We start from the raw sequence: 15,358 nt of genomic DNA, 5'->3' as shown, positions 1-15,358 counted from the left end.
GGATCCCCACTCCAGAGTGTCTGCTCCTGCAGCTCTGCCATCACACTTTAAAACATTCCCCCTGGTAATGCTCATGCACCCTGAAGTTTGAGAACCACTGCTCTGAATGTCAAATCATCTCCCTGAAAGTGAGGACATCAACACAGAGTAGAGTAGACACAGATGCAGGGGTTCCAGCTCCTTCTCCCCGGGGCAATGAAAGGACTCTCTGAGCCTCAGTTTCCCCATCTGTAAAATGGAGGAAATGACTCCAACCTCACAGAGTTGCTGGAGCATAGGGATGGGGGTTGCAGGAGCTGGAGCTGAAGCAAAGATCCAGGATTAGAAATGAGCATAGGACATTCCAGGCACAGGAAAAGGAGGAAGAAAATAAAGACACTAGAAAACAATCATGATGCATCGGGTCTTGCCAAGGCATGTGCTGTGCATGCAGATCCCCTGTGGATGCTGCAAGTGGAAGTCTTCCTGACGTGCAGGTAGTACCTCCAGGGACAAGCAGCAAAGCTCAGAGCAAGAACGCCATTTGCCCGGTGGCACACAAGGCAACCTTCACCCCCCTGGTTTCAGTTCAGGTTGGTCACATTAGGTCACCCTTCTTGAGCTGTGCTTTATTCTTCAGGCTCAAATGGCAGCCCAAGGAAACCCCAAGGCATGCAGTCTGCATGACCATGTCCCTAACAGCCGGTCCCCTTTCAGCTTCCTTGGGATTCCATCCACCTGACCTGGAACTTTCTTGCCCATTTGGCCTCATACCAGACGTGGGCCCATCACTTACCTGGCACCCATCTGCTGAACAATTAAAGTTTCCTCATTTAACATCTTCCTCATTAGTCTGGGACCCTCAGATGGGAACAGGAATGTAGATGGTGGCTATCTTGTCCCTCTCCCAGTGGAGGTAGAGATGGGAAGAAGTTGTGTGGAGGGAGTGACTCCAAGAGAAGCTGAATCACAGAAGTTTTGCTGAAATTCAAATCTCTAGTTCTGAATGGCCCCAAAGCCAGCTTCAGCATCTGCCCTTCCCATGGTTTGGATATTTAAGGTCCACGAGACTCAGAGCTCCACGATAACAGGGATTTCCACCAATTTTGATAACTGCCGTGCCCCCAGCATGTAAAATGATTCAGGCACATAGTAGACACTCAGTAGATTTGATTTATTCTCTATTACTTTCAATTAAGCGTCCTAATACTCAGTTTCCAACAGCTGTATTCCTAAAATTCTTGGCAGGAGCATTTTCTATCAGTTCTGAGGGCTAGAATCAATGTTTCTCTCCCAACCCAGCACCTGGTGTGGCTTGGAGGCATTCTGCACATCGATATGGCCAGGAAGCCCCCACCTTCTTCCACCTCATCTCCATGCGAAACCAGTCTACACTGCCAGAAACAACGTTTGGGTGCCTCCGGGATAGTATTCAACTGAAAGACCCTGCAAGGGGTGCATGCTGCCTTGCACATCACCCCTGCCATTCCTGAGCTTTGGGGGGCTCTATACAGAAGGGACAATGATACACCGCGAATGCTCTTTCCCGTTATTAATACCTCTGCTACTGTTCAATGACCCTGATTCTGGCTTCTGTTTTTTTGTTTGTTTTGTTTTGTTTTTATTGGGTTTTTGCATATCTGGCATTTAAAAAAATGAGTTTGGGTTTGACACGGAACCTAATCTCAATGTAAGAACTTAGGAAGGTCTTAAAGTTAAGAGAGAGAGAAAAATGTGACTGTGTCTATAGAGGAGCCCCGCCCACCCTTTGTTACTTCCCAGCATGGAACGGAAGAGAATGACCCAGCAGATGCTCTGGGAAGCAGATGTCGCCCACTCTAGCAGTCAGGACAGGATGGGTAGAGGTGGGCTTGGCATAGGAGGGGCATGTATGTCCCTTCCTCAACACAGGAGCCCTAGTTGAACTGGAGAGCTCAGGGCTCTACTCCAACACGGCCCATCTCGTATAACTCCCGTCCCATCCCACACCGAGGTCAGTAGCCTCTCCCCACACCCAGCAGAGTTGGCACTTAGCACTCACCAAAGGGTTTCTGGATAGAACCGAAAACACTTACAGAACATCCTGTTACACATGAACAACCTGGGATAGGGAGGTAAAGGGATTTCTCCAAGGGCTCACGGCCAGGCCTCCAACCCAGAGCCAACAGTACAACACAGTATCTCTTTCGGCGGAACACTGTTATTAAAAGCCCCTATTAAGCTGTTATTAGGGGAAATGGGACACAATGGGATGTTGTAAATTAGGCATGTATTTCATATTTTGAAAAGGGCACGTGAACTTTTCCAGCCAGCAGTGCCCGAGAGAGCACTGCCTGGAACATACATGCGCCCACCCAGCAAGGAGAAGGTGGCAGTTCCCAAGAACAGGAGCCCAGCCCTCCCTAAAGAAAAGGCCATTTCCTGGACCATGTTTCCCGTGAGTAACAGATCCGAGTTTTGATGAGGTAATCTCCAGACCTGATAATTCTGCAGCATTGAGGGACTGCCTTAAAGAAGGGGCTTTAATTAAAAGAGGCAGTGTTCCGACGCAAGAGGCTGTGGATTGGGTGTGAAGGGTCTTTCTGTGTGTCCGCAGGAGAAGCAGGTTTCCTGATGTTGGAAGCTGGGGGGGGAGGGTGGGGGGGGCACAGAGACAAAGAAAGAGAAGAAGAAGAAGAAAAATGAGGTAGAGGAGGAGGAAGAGGAACGGAGGAAAGAGAAAGGGAGGGGAGGGGAGGGGAGGGGAGAGAAAAGCTTTCAGGCCACATATTTCTTTCTGATCCCAAATCCCCTTTCAGAATTTACTTCCTGAGAAAGATGAGGAGCAACCAAAGAAAACAAAATTTCCTTTGCCAGAGTCCTCAATTCATCTAATATGCACCCACTGAATGCCCACTGCATGCCAGGCCTCGTGCCAGGGTTTGGGGATACAGGAGGGCTACGAGGCAGCTGCTCTTCTCTGGCTACAGAAGATGACCATTGTGGCAGATACTTGAAGAGCTTTCTCAGCATGTATTGTAACCCCTTTCTGTCATGCAGAAGCCAGAAATCTAAAATCTTTCTCAGACTCCCTTGCAGCTGGAGAACAAGATGTGCCTTTTTTTTGTGCTCATCACATGCATGGCAACCGGGGAGAGGCAGGCTGCAGGGCAGTGGGCACTTTGCTGGTGTGGATCAGAGGAAAGGTGGCTGTGGAGCCCCCCTTGGCCGGATGACTTCCTGATTCCATGGGCAGCTTCCCACACCTACAGCCTCCTGACAGTGGCAGACCCAGCAGCAGCAGGCTTAGGGCCTCAATTCTGTGGTGACACTCTGGGAACCACCCCTGGAAGTACAGCCTATCATCTGCTTCTTCAGACCTCTTGATGACTCTACAGGTCATTTGATCCTTTGACTGCTAAGGCGTATGATGAACTGCATTGAGTACGTAACAGACAGGGTCAGTGTCCTGCAGGGAGCAACCCAACCAGGGGCGTTAGTAAATGTTTAATCCCTGTTCTTTGGAGGGAAAAAAGCCCTAATAGCATTCACTGATTTCCATGATGTAAATATTCCCTGAGTGGCTGATGTACATACCCTTCATGTTGCATTTTAACCCTATGAATAGGATAGACGTAAACAACTTCAAGAGCATAGAGAGTATCAGTTTAGTAAAATAATTCGATGAGATGTGTTTGTTATCTTTGTCTTTCATATAATTTATTTAATTATATGTTTGTAAAATGGAATTTTTAATAATGGCTGTATTTCACGACCAGCTAGCAAAAATTCTTGAAAAGTTGACAATCGGCTCTTAGGAGCTGGTAGGAGATGACTCCAGCACATCGCTGATTCTGACCCACCCCAGAGGTCCGTGGCAGGTAGATCCTGGTATTCCAATGGCCTCTGAGTCTCTCTGCATAAAGTTCCCTGGCTAAGGTGGCCTGGTGGCCCACACCAGGAGTCACCAAAGTTCCAGAGAGTTAATGCCCAGAAGACACTCTACACCAACTAGGGATGGGAGGTGGGGAATAAATACCCAGCTTCCTCCGACCAAAGGTACAATTTTGAGATGTGGTCCTCAGCTTCTCAGAGAACCCGAGGGAGACTGTACCCTAGTTGCCCACAGCAGCAACCCACTCACTAATGTACCTTTAATTGGTATTCTCCTTTGTTGTCTTACTTCCCCACTCACACATCATGCTTCCTGTGGTCACTCCCACATAAAACTCCTTGCACCCTAATTCTTGTCCCAGAGTCTGCTTAGGGAAAATCCATACTATTACAAGGTGGAATTCACGCTACAATACAAGCAAAGTGCCTAACACAGGGTAGGCACAAAAAAGAGTATAAACAAATGTGTTTTAGATTTTTCTGAGCAAATACTCATGGGGCGTGACGATTACCGAGCACCCTGTTAAGTGTGTCAGCCGTGGCGTTTAGCCCTCCACACACTGCGTCTGACTTCAGCATCACAGCAATATTTGTGGGCAGGTGGAAGGATGTGCCTAGGCCACTCACTTATAAGAACCACACAGTGTAAGCACTTCAAGGGACCTTACAGATCGCTTGGTCCAGTGCCCATATTTTTCAATTACAGAAACTGAGGCATGAGAGGGGGGAGAGATTCTCCAAGGGTCACTTTGAAAATCAGCAGTGGAACTAGAAACTGGCCTCTTGGTTGCCAGTAGAGGTCCCTGTCCGCTGCGGTGAGCATGGCCTCCTGGCCCTGAAGCACTCTCCTCGGAAGGATGCGAAGAAACTGTCATGTGCTTCTGGAGACTCCCGATCCCCTTCCCCAGGGCCGTGGAATCATCTCAGCTCAGGGGTTTGCTGAGTGACGATTCCCTGGGCAGTGCCGTTAGAAATTCTAAAGCTGAGACCAGTCCTCATAACAAGAGTGGCTGCAGCGAAAGCCCCAGGGCCATCAGAATCCATATCTGAATCAGCACCTCACACAGCGGCCCCTGTGTAGCCTCGAAAGGAGTGAGACTCGGTCAGGGAGCAGCTTCCACCCTCAGAGCCTTGGGCTCAGTGACTCTCAGGGGGAATCATGCTTACTCTTCAGCTGAGACACCATAGGAAAGTTTCCTAACCGTCAGCAAAGTCTGTGATGGAGCAGAGAAGGAGCACTCACATTATCATGCCACCAGGGGGAAATGTGTCAGCACTGAGTCACTCAGAATCTTACTAGCACCCCAGGAAGTGGGGTTGTTATTCTCATTTTCGAATGAGTCCATCAAGGCTCAGGAGGGTTAAATGACGAGCCCAAGGTCACATGGATGCTAGTATAGCTGGGCTTTGAACTCAATTCTGATCGAAGAATCATTTGAAGGATTCTTACAGCCCCACGGAGGCCCCCACTAAAGAGCACTGGAATGCCACAGGAAGGCAAAGAGATGTCAAGCTCCTGGTGAGCTCATGAACTGCAACCAATACAGAAGGGCTGGAGCGTAAGGGACCCTGCAGGGCACAGCGGCAAGGGCTGCTTGGATTAGTAGGAGATCAGAGTGTGAAGAGCCTTGAGGTAAGACTAGTGGGTTTTGTGTTGGTTCAGTGAGCAATTGAGAGCCATACACTGACATAGGATGAGTCTCCTCACTGAGCTGAGGTGCCCCAGAGCCCATGACTGTCACTGATGAGAGGTTAGTATCCTAGCAGGTGGAGCAGAGAGAATTATTCTGAAGAATCCAGAGTCATGGAGGACAAAGGCAAAAGCCAGAGATTAGAACCAGAGACTCAAATCAAGATTTAGAGCTAAGAGATAGATGCCAGACCACAGACAGGGGACAAGACTAGAGAGCAGATACTGGGTGGGCAGGGATATGGTGGAAATGGAGTACAAAGGGTACCTGAGATGACAGCTCAGGACATCGGCTGTCAACGAGGCGAGGGTGTCACCAGCCCCTTTTTGTTGGCTCTTACTTACAGGTTATGAAGCCAAGTTAACTGGTCAAGAGTCCCAGAATGGACTGGATGTGTGTAAACCAGGAGTGTCCTCTCTGCTGTTTATGGGCTTTTCTGAGGGATTAAAGTGGTCAAAGGGCTATGGATGTGGGATCTGGGGATGGCGATTCAGTGTAGGCTGTCCAAGCAGGACTCAGAATGAGAACCCAGCATTCTCTGAGCTCCAACAGGTCACAGCTCTGTGTGGATATATAGATGGGGTAGAGCCTCCTAGGACCTCTCTATGGCATAATATTCCAGGCCACAGGACACAAGCTTGAGTGGAGATTGGTGTTGCCTAGAACCATGGCCATATGTCCTTGGACAAGCACACCTCTCTCTGGGTGAAATTTCTCTTTTGTTCCCCTGGCAAAAGTAGCCCTTCCTGCTCTGGCGCCTGCCCCGGTGACTCTTACCACCAGGCAATCTGGGGATGCTACAGTCTTCCATGTTGCTTCCTAGAAAATCAGGTGCCCAGCCTCCTGACCTGGCTTGGAAGGATGTTGAGAATTTGAACCATAAGTGATGGTGGTGGGAATGGGGCCATTCGATGCTGGGGAAAGAGCAGGAACAGGTGATGAGAAAACACCTGATGGTTTCTGGGACAAGTAAACAGATAGGTGAGCCTGGAAAATAGAGTAGGGCACAGCAATGTGGGAGGAGACAGAAAAGAAAGGGAGTGAGTTTAGTAAGGTAGGCATGTGTAGACAGATTGTCAAAGGCTTTGATGATCACATCAAACAATTAAATTCTGTGCTTAATGAGGAATCAATGGAGAGCTTTTGGGCAGGTCCAGATCTGCACTGGAAGAACATTCCTGTGGCTATTTGGTGAGAGGCCATGGGGGCTGGGCAGACATAGACCAGAAGTAGCCCCAAAAGCCGTGTGGAGTCCAGTGAAGAGACTGTCACAATAACCTGATCGAGAAATAAAGTGGCCACAATAAAATTCCATGGCGACAAGAATGCCCCGGCCCTGGAAAAAAATTCAGGAGATGCCCTTTCTTGTTGTGGTCTATATATTCTGGGCCCTCCTGTTAAACCCTGGCAGTTACCAAGCAGAGTGACATCATAGAACATCCTCTGCCAGATAAAGATTTTAGGTGAAAAAGGAATTTAAACCTCTTTTCTTTTACCTATGTCGCCCATTGAAAAACGCCTGTCCAGCCAAAACTCAATTTCTAGCTTTTTAATCCAAGTGCAAATGGATTGAAGGCTCAGATAACAACATAAAATTGGTTAATCAACTTTCATCCCATATTTATATTGCAACAGGGAGATTTTACGGTTTTCTGCAGCCTGGCCCAGTGTTCTGTGAAAGCCAGCCAGCATTTTACGTCCCCTTAAAATTGCAAACCAGAGGCCCCTCTGCTGTCAGTGACCCGTCGCGCCTCCCGCTAACCAGCTTTCTCGTCTGTCTGGACGGGGCAGCCAGTGCAGTTCTCATTCTGAGCGCGTAAGACCCTGCAGGAAAAGGTTTTATGTTTTACTCGAGAAATGAAAATCGCTTTTTGCTCCCATCATCACATCACCATGGAGAGATGCCAGTGAAGTCATGGTATGGGTAAAATTACAGAAAATATTTTAAACTTAATATTCTGTGTCAGGCAGACCCACACTAGGCTCGTTGTAGGCCTGGTTAAATCTCGCTCTTGGCTTCCTATCATTCACAGGATAAGGTCTAACGCTTATATCCTGGCGCACAAGGCCCTCTGGAATCTGGCCCCTCCATCTCTTTTCTCAGGAAGTAATTTTTCGGAACCTAGGAGGTGCCTGTTGCAGTGCCAGGTCCCGGGTCTACAGCTGTGAGCAAGACGCACCAGCCCTCCTCTCATGGAGTGTGCATTCTAATAAAGAAGACAGACAAAAACCACATGGATCCAAGAGAAAGAAATGAATACAGACTATATACAGGCTATGGGGGAAAAAGAAAGTAAGAAAAGACTCAGAGAATAGGTGGGAGGAGGATGGGAGAGGAAATGGGGAGATGCTTATTTTAGAAGTGGTAAGTTTGCCAGGCAGTGTGAACAGCATGTGCAAAGGCTCAGAGGAGAGAATGAGGCTGGCAGGTTTGAGAACAAAGAGGAGGAGAGTGTGGTGAAAGCTTAGGGAGAAAGAAGGCAATTGATAGGATGTGAGGTCTGAGAGGCTGGCAGAGACCAACTCAGGCAGCTCTTTGTGGATCATGCGGGTCTGGGCTTTATCCCGAGGGCAGAGGGGAATGATATGCTAAGATCTGGGTTTCAAATAGATCTCTCTGGCTGCCACATGGAAGACAGATTAGAGAAGAGCAAAGGTGGAAGTAGAGAGACCCACACTGTGGCTTCGGCTCTGGTTAGGGTAAGAGATAACAGGAGCAGAGGAGGTAATCGAGAAGGGTAAACGAGCTGACAAGAATTTTGCCTCTCCACCCTTATTCTCCCACTAACCTTGCTCGCCAGCCTCCTGAGCTTCACTCTGTCCTGTGAATGCCTCATGCTCTTTCCTGACTCAAGCCATTTCTCCCTTCTCCCTCTAGTGAACTCCTATTTATCCATCAGAACCCAACACAAAGTTCCCCTTTCCAGGCCCTCACCCCCGAAAGGGTTCACTCTCCCTCTTCTGTGTGTTCCTATCATATTATATCACCACTGACTTTAATATATATGATTGTAATATATCACAGGACAGTTTAATTATTTAAAAAATAGTTTTCATGTTTATTTTTCCTTGCTAAGTTTTAATGCAAGGACAAACTCTAGATTTCTGAGTTCCTAGCACACTCACATTTTAAAAAGTATCCCTAATTAATAGTAAATGAATAAACTGTGGCCAACGAAATGAAGCAAATGACCTGGCTTCAGAAAGAATCTGGAATTATCATATTGAGAAATGACCATCTTTGTGTGACTTTTTCTCCCTGCACAGACTGCCCTGATATCTGAGAAATAAATGCTCAAATATTTAAAAGGAAAAAAAAAGTCTCCCAACTCTAGTATCCATTCTTGTGGCTTGAGTCATTTATGGAAATTATGATCAACGCTAACTTGATAATTAAAATAAAATCGAATACTATTCACTAGTGTTCAGGCTTGGTAGGAGGAAAGAGGAACCTTGTGCATATCCAAGCTGCTCTAATTATGTGCTCCTTGTAATCAACATTACTTTTCCTGGTTACATTTCACAGTTAATTTGTTTTTCCCACACAAATCGAATTCTGTACCAGAGATGCAAAGTTTATTGTATTACTGCACTTTTTTTTTTCTTTAGGTTCTAGCTTAAAAAAAATACAATCCCACACGTACAATTAGTTTTAAAGAATGAAATTCACCCCACGTGGGTTTAATATTAATGATATTTGTTTATTATTGGATGATCTGCCTTCAGTAAGTGGCACAAATAGGAATTGGCTCCCAATCTTAATGTATTTATTTTCATAAGCCAAATAGCTATAAACAACATCAAATGTAATTCTCCAGAATGGTAACAGGTTATTAACTTCTTAAGCCATTCCCTAATGGGCTTTAAATCTCTAAAAAACAGTGAGTTCTAAAGCTAAGGAGACATGGTAAAATTCCCGTCTGCCTGGGAAAACCAGCCGGCCTTGGGATTCCCCAGTACCTGGAGCAGGGCCTGGCATGGGGGTTTTTCTACAGCTTCTCTGGGATTCCAACCTGAGTTACTTCCTCCCCAAACCTCTGCCCATTTCCCCACTCCTTTTCCACGGTAAAGACAGACTTGGGTTCCATTAAGTCTTGGGTCATTATGCGGGTGAACCAGAAGCAGAGTGGGGCAGTGAGTCAGGGGTCTGTGCCTCAAGCCCCAGTTCCCAGTATCTAAGAACAAGTCCTGTGCCCAGCCTGAGCCCTAAGATCTTCCAGAGCAATCAAGATTGGACCTACAGTGACCCAACACTCTCTGGGTGACATCATTCTGAATGTACAAAGGGTCACCAGGCCATTGTCCACCCAGGAAGGTGAGAAGGGTAAATGAAGGGCAAGCGAGAAGGAACTAAGGTGGGGTGGAGAAAGGGGACAGGGTGGCTCTGGAAGCACCAGCTGTTTTTAGTCAGATGGGAATTGATCTTACAGCAAAACATCTGCTCTCTGCAAGCCCATCTGTTTCTATGTATTCCACGCATTTTTCTTGCCCTCTCTGTCTCTCTTTCTCTCTAAACCATTATGGGGAGAAAATTCTGTCTCTGTTCAATATAAGGGAAATGCATTCCGTCTCTTGCTGGCCCAGGGAAGGAGGGAACAACAAAACCTTCCCGGCTTCCTCTTACTGCACTTTGTGCGTATGCTCTCTGCTCCGGCTTCTTAGAATGAAGGACTCAGTTCCCAGCCTCACAAGGGCTGACCTTCTTGCTCCCTCACTCCCTAGGTCTGAACCTCTTCTCTTCTGGACCTGCTCGTCCGTCAAGCCCAAGCTCAGCATCCTTCTCGAGGAAGGCTCTGGCGTCTGGTAGGTGCGAGGTCCAGAGGCAGAACTGAGGCATGGAGATCCTGGGAGGACCAGGGCAGAGATGAGATCCTGAGATGAGGAGACCAAGGCAGAGAGAGTGGAATTAGTATGATCTTCAGGGATAGCTATTTAGCTGGTCACTTTCTATCTGGAGTGACCTTTGACTCTCTTGACTCAGCCCTTCGGGATGGTTTTCCAGGGTCTTTGCTTCCCATAGACCAGTATTTCCACATCATCCAGGGAGCTTGATAAGCATGCATATTTCTGGGCACCATGTTGGAACCAAAAAATCCATGAACGGAGGGTGTGGTCCAGGAAGATGCAGTTTTACAAGCTCCCCAGTTGATTCTGAGATACCCTAGGGAGTAAGATCCCTGCTCTATAGGAGAAATTGCACAGGACTGGGAATTGACCACATGGGTTAAAACATGCCAATGTCTTTCTAGTTCCTGGCCTTGGACCCCCTAGGCTTCTGTCCACTAATCTACAAAATTCAGACAATGAATTTACTTAAAGGACCATTGCATGCAGGCACTTAGTGAATCAGCAGATGTAAAATCAATGAGCCCCAGGCCTGGCACAAATCAGACATTCAACTGACATGAGCCACCCTTAAAAAGAAAGGATCTCTAGGCAGGACCTGGCAGGGGTTCAAAAGCCAATTTAAGAAATATTCCACAGTGATCAAAAAAGGAAAGTCCCATATTTGGTAGCAATGGTCAATCATTTCCAAATGGTAACATTGGTCTGAAGGTAAGAGTCAACACGACTCCCAGGTATAACTGTCATTATTTTTTTCCCCATTACACATTTAAATAATTATTTTAAATGTTTCAGGTTTGAAGTCCCTACCCCACAAGGCCATTATCTGATCAGAGGATCAATGATCCCTTGGCATCATGCTGAATTCAGGACAATGACAAGGGAGGCTAACCCCCTCTGTCTCTCCAGTGGATACTGCAAAGGACTTTGCAGTTAGCTTAGGCTCCATATTTTCAGCCTGAGATGCAGTCTGGGCAGACAAAACCCCAACTCAAACCCTACCCCCAACCCCATTGTTCAGAACTGGCAACTGAGACCTAGTTCAAAGCTCGAAAGACCACTCAATCTCAAGACTAAGATATCACTTCACAGGTATAGTGTAATTTAAACCTCTCAAAGGGAAAACATTCTGAGATCCTTGTATTTTGGGGGGAGGAGAAAGGAAAGAAATACTGTTTAGCCTTAGTCTTTGTTGATTAAGCACACATGTTAAACATTTATGGGTAATGTATCTGCCAAAGGAATGAAATAGAACATATAACTTACAAACCTGAAGGGGAAAAATAAATAGAACTTGAGCAATTCAATACAAAGCAGGAAAAGAGAGGAAAAAAACCAAACGCCAAAAAGCAGGGTAGATGTAAAATATAAAATAAAATGGTGGAAATAAGTCAATATCTATTAGTGTTCATGAACAAATGAACTCTCTTTTAAAAAGGCAGACATTCTCAGGTTGGGTTGGAAAAAAATCCAACTATATGCTATTTATAAGTCACACAGAATGTTTGAAAGTAAAAGCATAGGAAAAGGCATACCAGTCAAATACAGCCAATTCTCATTATTCTCAGCAGTTACGTTCTATAACTATGTTTATGTTCTATAAAGTCGCTGTGAACACTAAGTCAGTGAATAGTGAATGATTGCTCCTAGGGGAAACACAGGGTTAGGTTCCTGCAAGCCTCTGGTCACAAGATTTTCATCAACCGATCAATACATAACCTTGTTTTACGTATATGTCTGTTTAAAGACACCTTATTGAATACGTATATATATGTAGTTGACTCATTAATGTTGAACTCATGACCAACAGCACTATAATTTCATGCCTGAAGGAAGCTTATCTAACACACAAATTTTCTCCATAAGGCACATCACAGCCTTCTTGCACTTAGGAACACTAGTCAGCACTTCAACACTATGCTTGGGGGCCATTTTAAACAGCACAATCACCGAAAAAAGCACAAAAATGCAAAAAATGTGGCACTAAAAAGACCATGGAAAGGACACATTTACAGTACAAGAGCTGCAACAAGAAGGCAGGGTGTCACTTTGTTTGATCTCAGCTGGGATCGTGCATGTCGAATGACTCAAATATTTCGCCTCTATGCACATGTCTATGAATGACCAAGAAAGTGCCATGAGTGTTGATTTGGAGGTTACAAACAAATTTTAGAGAGCAGGCATATTCCCAGAGTCCATGAATAATGAGGATCAATTGTATTTGTAAAAAGAAAAGTGGTGTATCTATGTTAATATGCCAATGGAGAAAGGATGATAGCCAATAATGAAGATGGGAGAATTGGCCATTCCTACAGGAAGAAAATTAAAATAAAATAAAACTAGATACCAACTTCATGACACACAAAAAATTAAATCCAGATGGTTTCCAATCAAAAACCCAAAAGGTGGGGCTGGCCCGGTGGCGCAGCAGTTAAGTGCACGCGCTCTGCTTTGGTGGCGCGGGCTTCGCAGGTTCGGAACCCAGGCGTGCATCGACACAGCGCTTGTCAAGACATGTTGTGGCAGCATACCATATAAAGTAGAGGAAGATGAGCACAGATGTTAGCCAAGGGCCAGTCTTCCTTAGCAAAAAAAGAGGAGGATTGGCATCGGATGTTAGCTCAGGGCTGATCTTCCTCACCAAAAAAAAAAAAAAAAACCAAAAGTTATGTGTGTGTGTGTATGTACTTGCTAAGTCAATTATAAAGTGGAAATATGAAGATCCAAGAAGATGGAAGACAATTTGGAAGAAGAATAAAGGAGAGAACGTGCTCTGCTAGGTCTCAGGACTGATTATAAGCTTAACTAATTAAGGCAGTGTGGTATTAACACAATAATAGGCAGACCAATGTAATAAAACAAAGAAGAAAAGGGCCCATGTGTACAGACGCTTGATTTATGACAAAAATGCTGCCACAGAGTACTGGGGAAAGGAGTCTTTTCTATTAATGAGGGTGGGAGAACTGGATATCCACAGGGAAAGAAATGAAACTGACCTCTATCTTACACCTTAACCTCAACTGGAAACAAACCAAATGTCCAGTAACAGTAGAATGGATAAACGCACAGTGGTGTATTCACCCAATGAGGTAACCCACCATCATGAAAATGAACACACTTGAGCTATACCTCATGTAGACTAAACTCACAGACTGAATATTGAGGAAAAGAAGCCAGGCATGAAAGATTACATGCTGCATTCCTCCATTTATATAAAGTTTTTAAAATATAAGCAAAACTAAACAATAAGGTTCAAGGATGCACACTTAAGTAAAACTATAATGAAAAGGAACAATATGATTGCCATCACAGAACAGTGACTAATTTGGGAAAAGTGAAGGCTTTATAATTGACAGGGAGCATAGGAAGGGTTTCTCCAGCCCTGATGTTTTATTTCTTGACTTAAGGCATGGTTACATTGTGTTTGCTTTATAATAATTAAGCTGTACAGTTTAATTTCATGAACTTTTCACAGTTAAAAGAGTTTTAATTTTTTAATCCACTTGAGTTAGGGAATTAAATGTATAAATAAAACCTTAAGTCTTTTGGAGGAAAATATTAGAGAATATATTTATGGCCCCAGGACAGTGAGGATTCCTTGAGCAAAGTGTAAAATGCACAATTACACCAAAGGAAAGATTTACAAATGTCTGTAAGAGAGAAGTTGCTGAAAACAGCATTAAAAGATAAACCAGGAACTGGGAGAAAATATTTTCAACACATATAAGCAACAAAGGGTTAGTACGCAGAAAATGTAAAGAACTTACCCATATTAACATATGAAAACATAATAATCTTTTCTATTAATCAGAGACAAAAATAAAAATCTCAATGAGATACTATTGCATGCTCATAAAATTGTCAAAAGTTGCAACGTGTGATAATACCGATGTGGAAAATGGGATCTATTATTTTGCTGATAGGTGTGAAAATGCGTACAAACTCTTTGAAGAGCAATTTGGAAGTATGTAGTGAAACTGAAAACACACATTTCCAAAGACCCAGGTTATCTGTCTCTGAAACATGATGAAGAGAAATTCTTACATGTATGTGTAAGGAGATAGAGGGAAGGATGTTTTCTGTAGCAACTCAAGTGTTCATCCAAAGGAGAATGGATAAATAAATCACAGTATTTTCAAAAATGGAATATACCCTATAGCAGTTAAAAATGAAAGAATTAGATTCTACATGATCCATATGAATAAATCTCAAAAACGTAATATTGAAAGATGGAAAATAGTAAGTTGCAAAAGAACAAATGTACCATTTTATATATGTGTGTGTGTGTGTGTATTTTTTTAAAAGCATGTACTACATTCCTAGGTAATAAAAACAAAAAACACGTACAGGAAGAAAACATATCAACTTTAAAATAGTGTTTACCTCTAGGTAAGGAGATAGGGAGGGAAATGGAATCCTGAAGGGTTACAAAGATGACTTCAACAGTGTCATGTTTTATTTCCTTTAAAGAAAATGTGAATCAAATGTGGCAAATCATTTCTTTGTCTACATCTGTCTAGTGTATATATGTGTGTTTGTTTCATCATCTGTATATTTTAAATATTCCAGAGTTCCAATAAAAATAGAATAGAATAAAACAGAGAATATGCCATTCCCTGCAGAGTGGTGACACTACCTAACACATCTTGCACACATTCGAGTTTCGATATTTTATTTTGTTAAAGTCCCTGGGCTCCACTGGGAACAAGTCTGGGGTAAGAACAGAGGCTGCAAGGCCCCCAGATGGGTCTGCGCCTGCATGCAGCCTGTGCTTCCATTGGCTACTCCTGAAACGCAGTGCGAGGCCAGGTGTGAGCGCGAGTGCCTGCCTCTGTGCAACTTCCCACCTCCGTCATCTCCCTTCTCTGGGCCTGGTCAGTCAGTGGCTGTGCTTCCTCCTCCGGGGTCCCACTTTGCACCACCCTCCAGAGCGACATGCATTTCACTGTGTGGTAATTGCTATTTAGGTG

This window comes from Ceratotherium simum, chromosome 30 (genome assembly GCF_057802395.1).
Source record: "Ceratotherium simum simum isolate JZ-2026a chromosome 30, ASM5780239v1, whole genome shotgun sequence".
Lineage (NCBI taxonomy): Eukaryota > Metazoa > Chordata > Mammalia > Perissodactyla > Rhinocerotidae > Ceratotherium > Ceratotherium simum.
The sequence above is the reverse complement of the archived record's forward strand: the minus strand, read 5'-3'. Positions refer to the sequence as shown.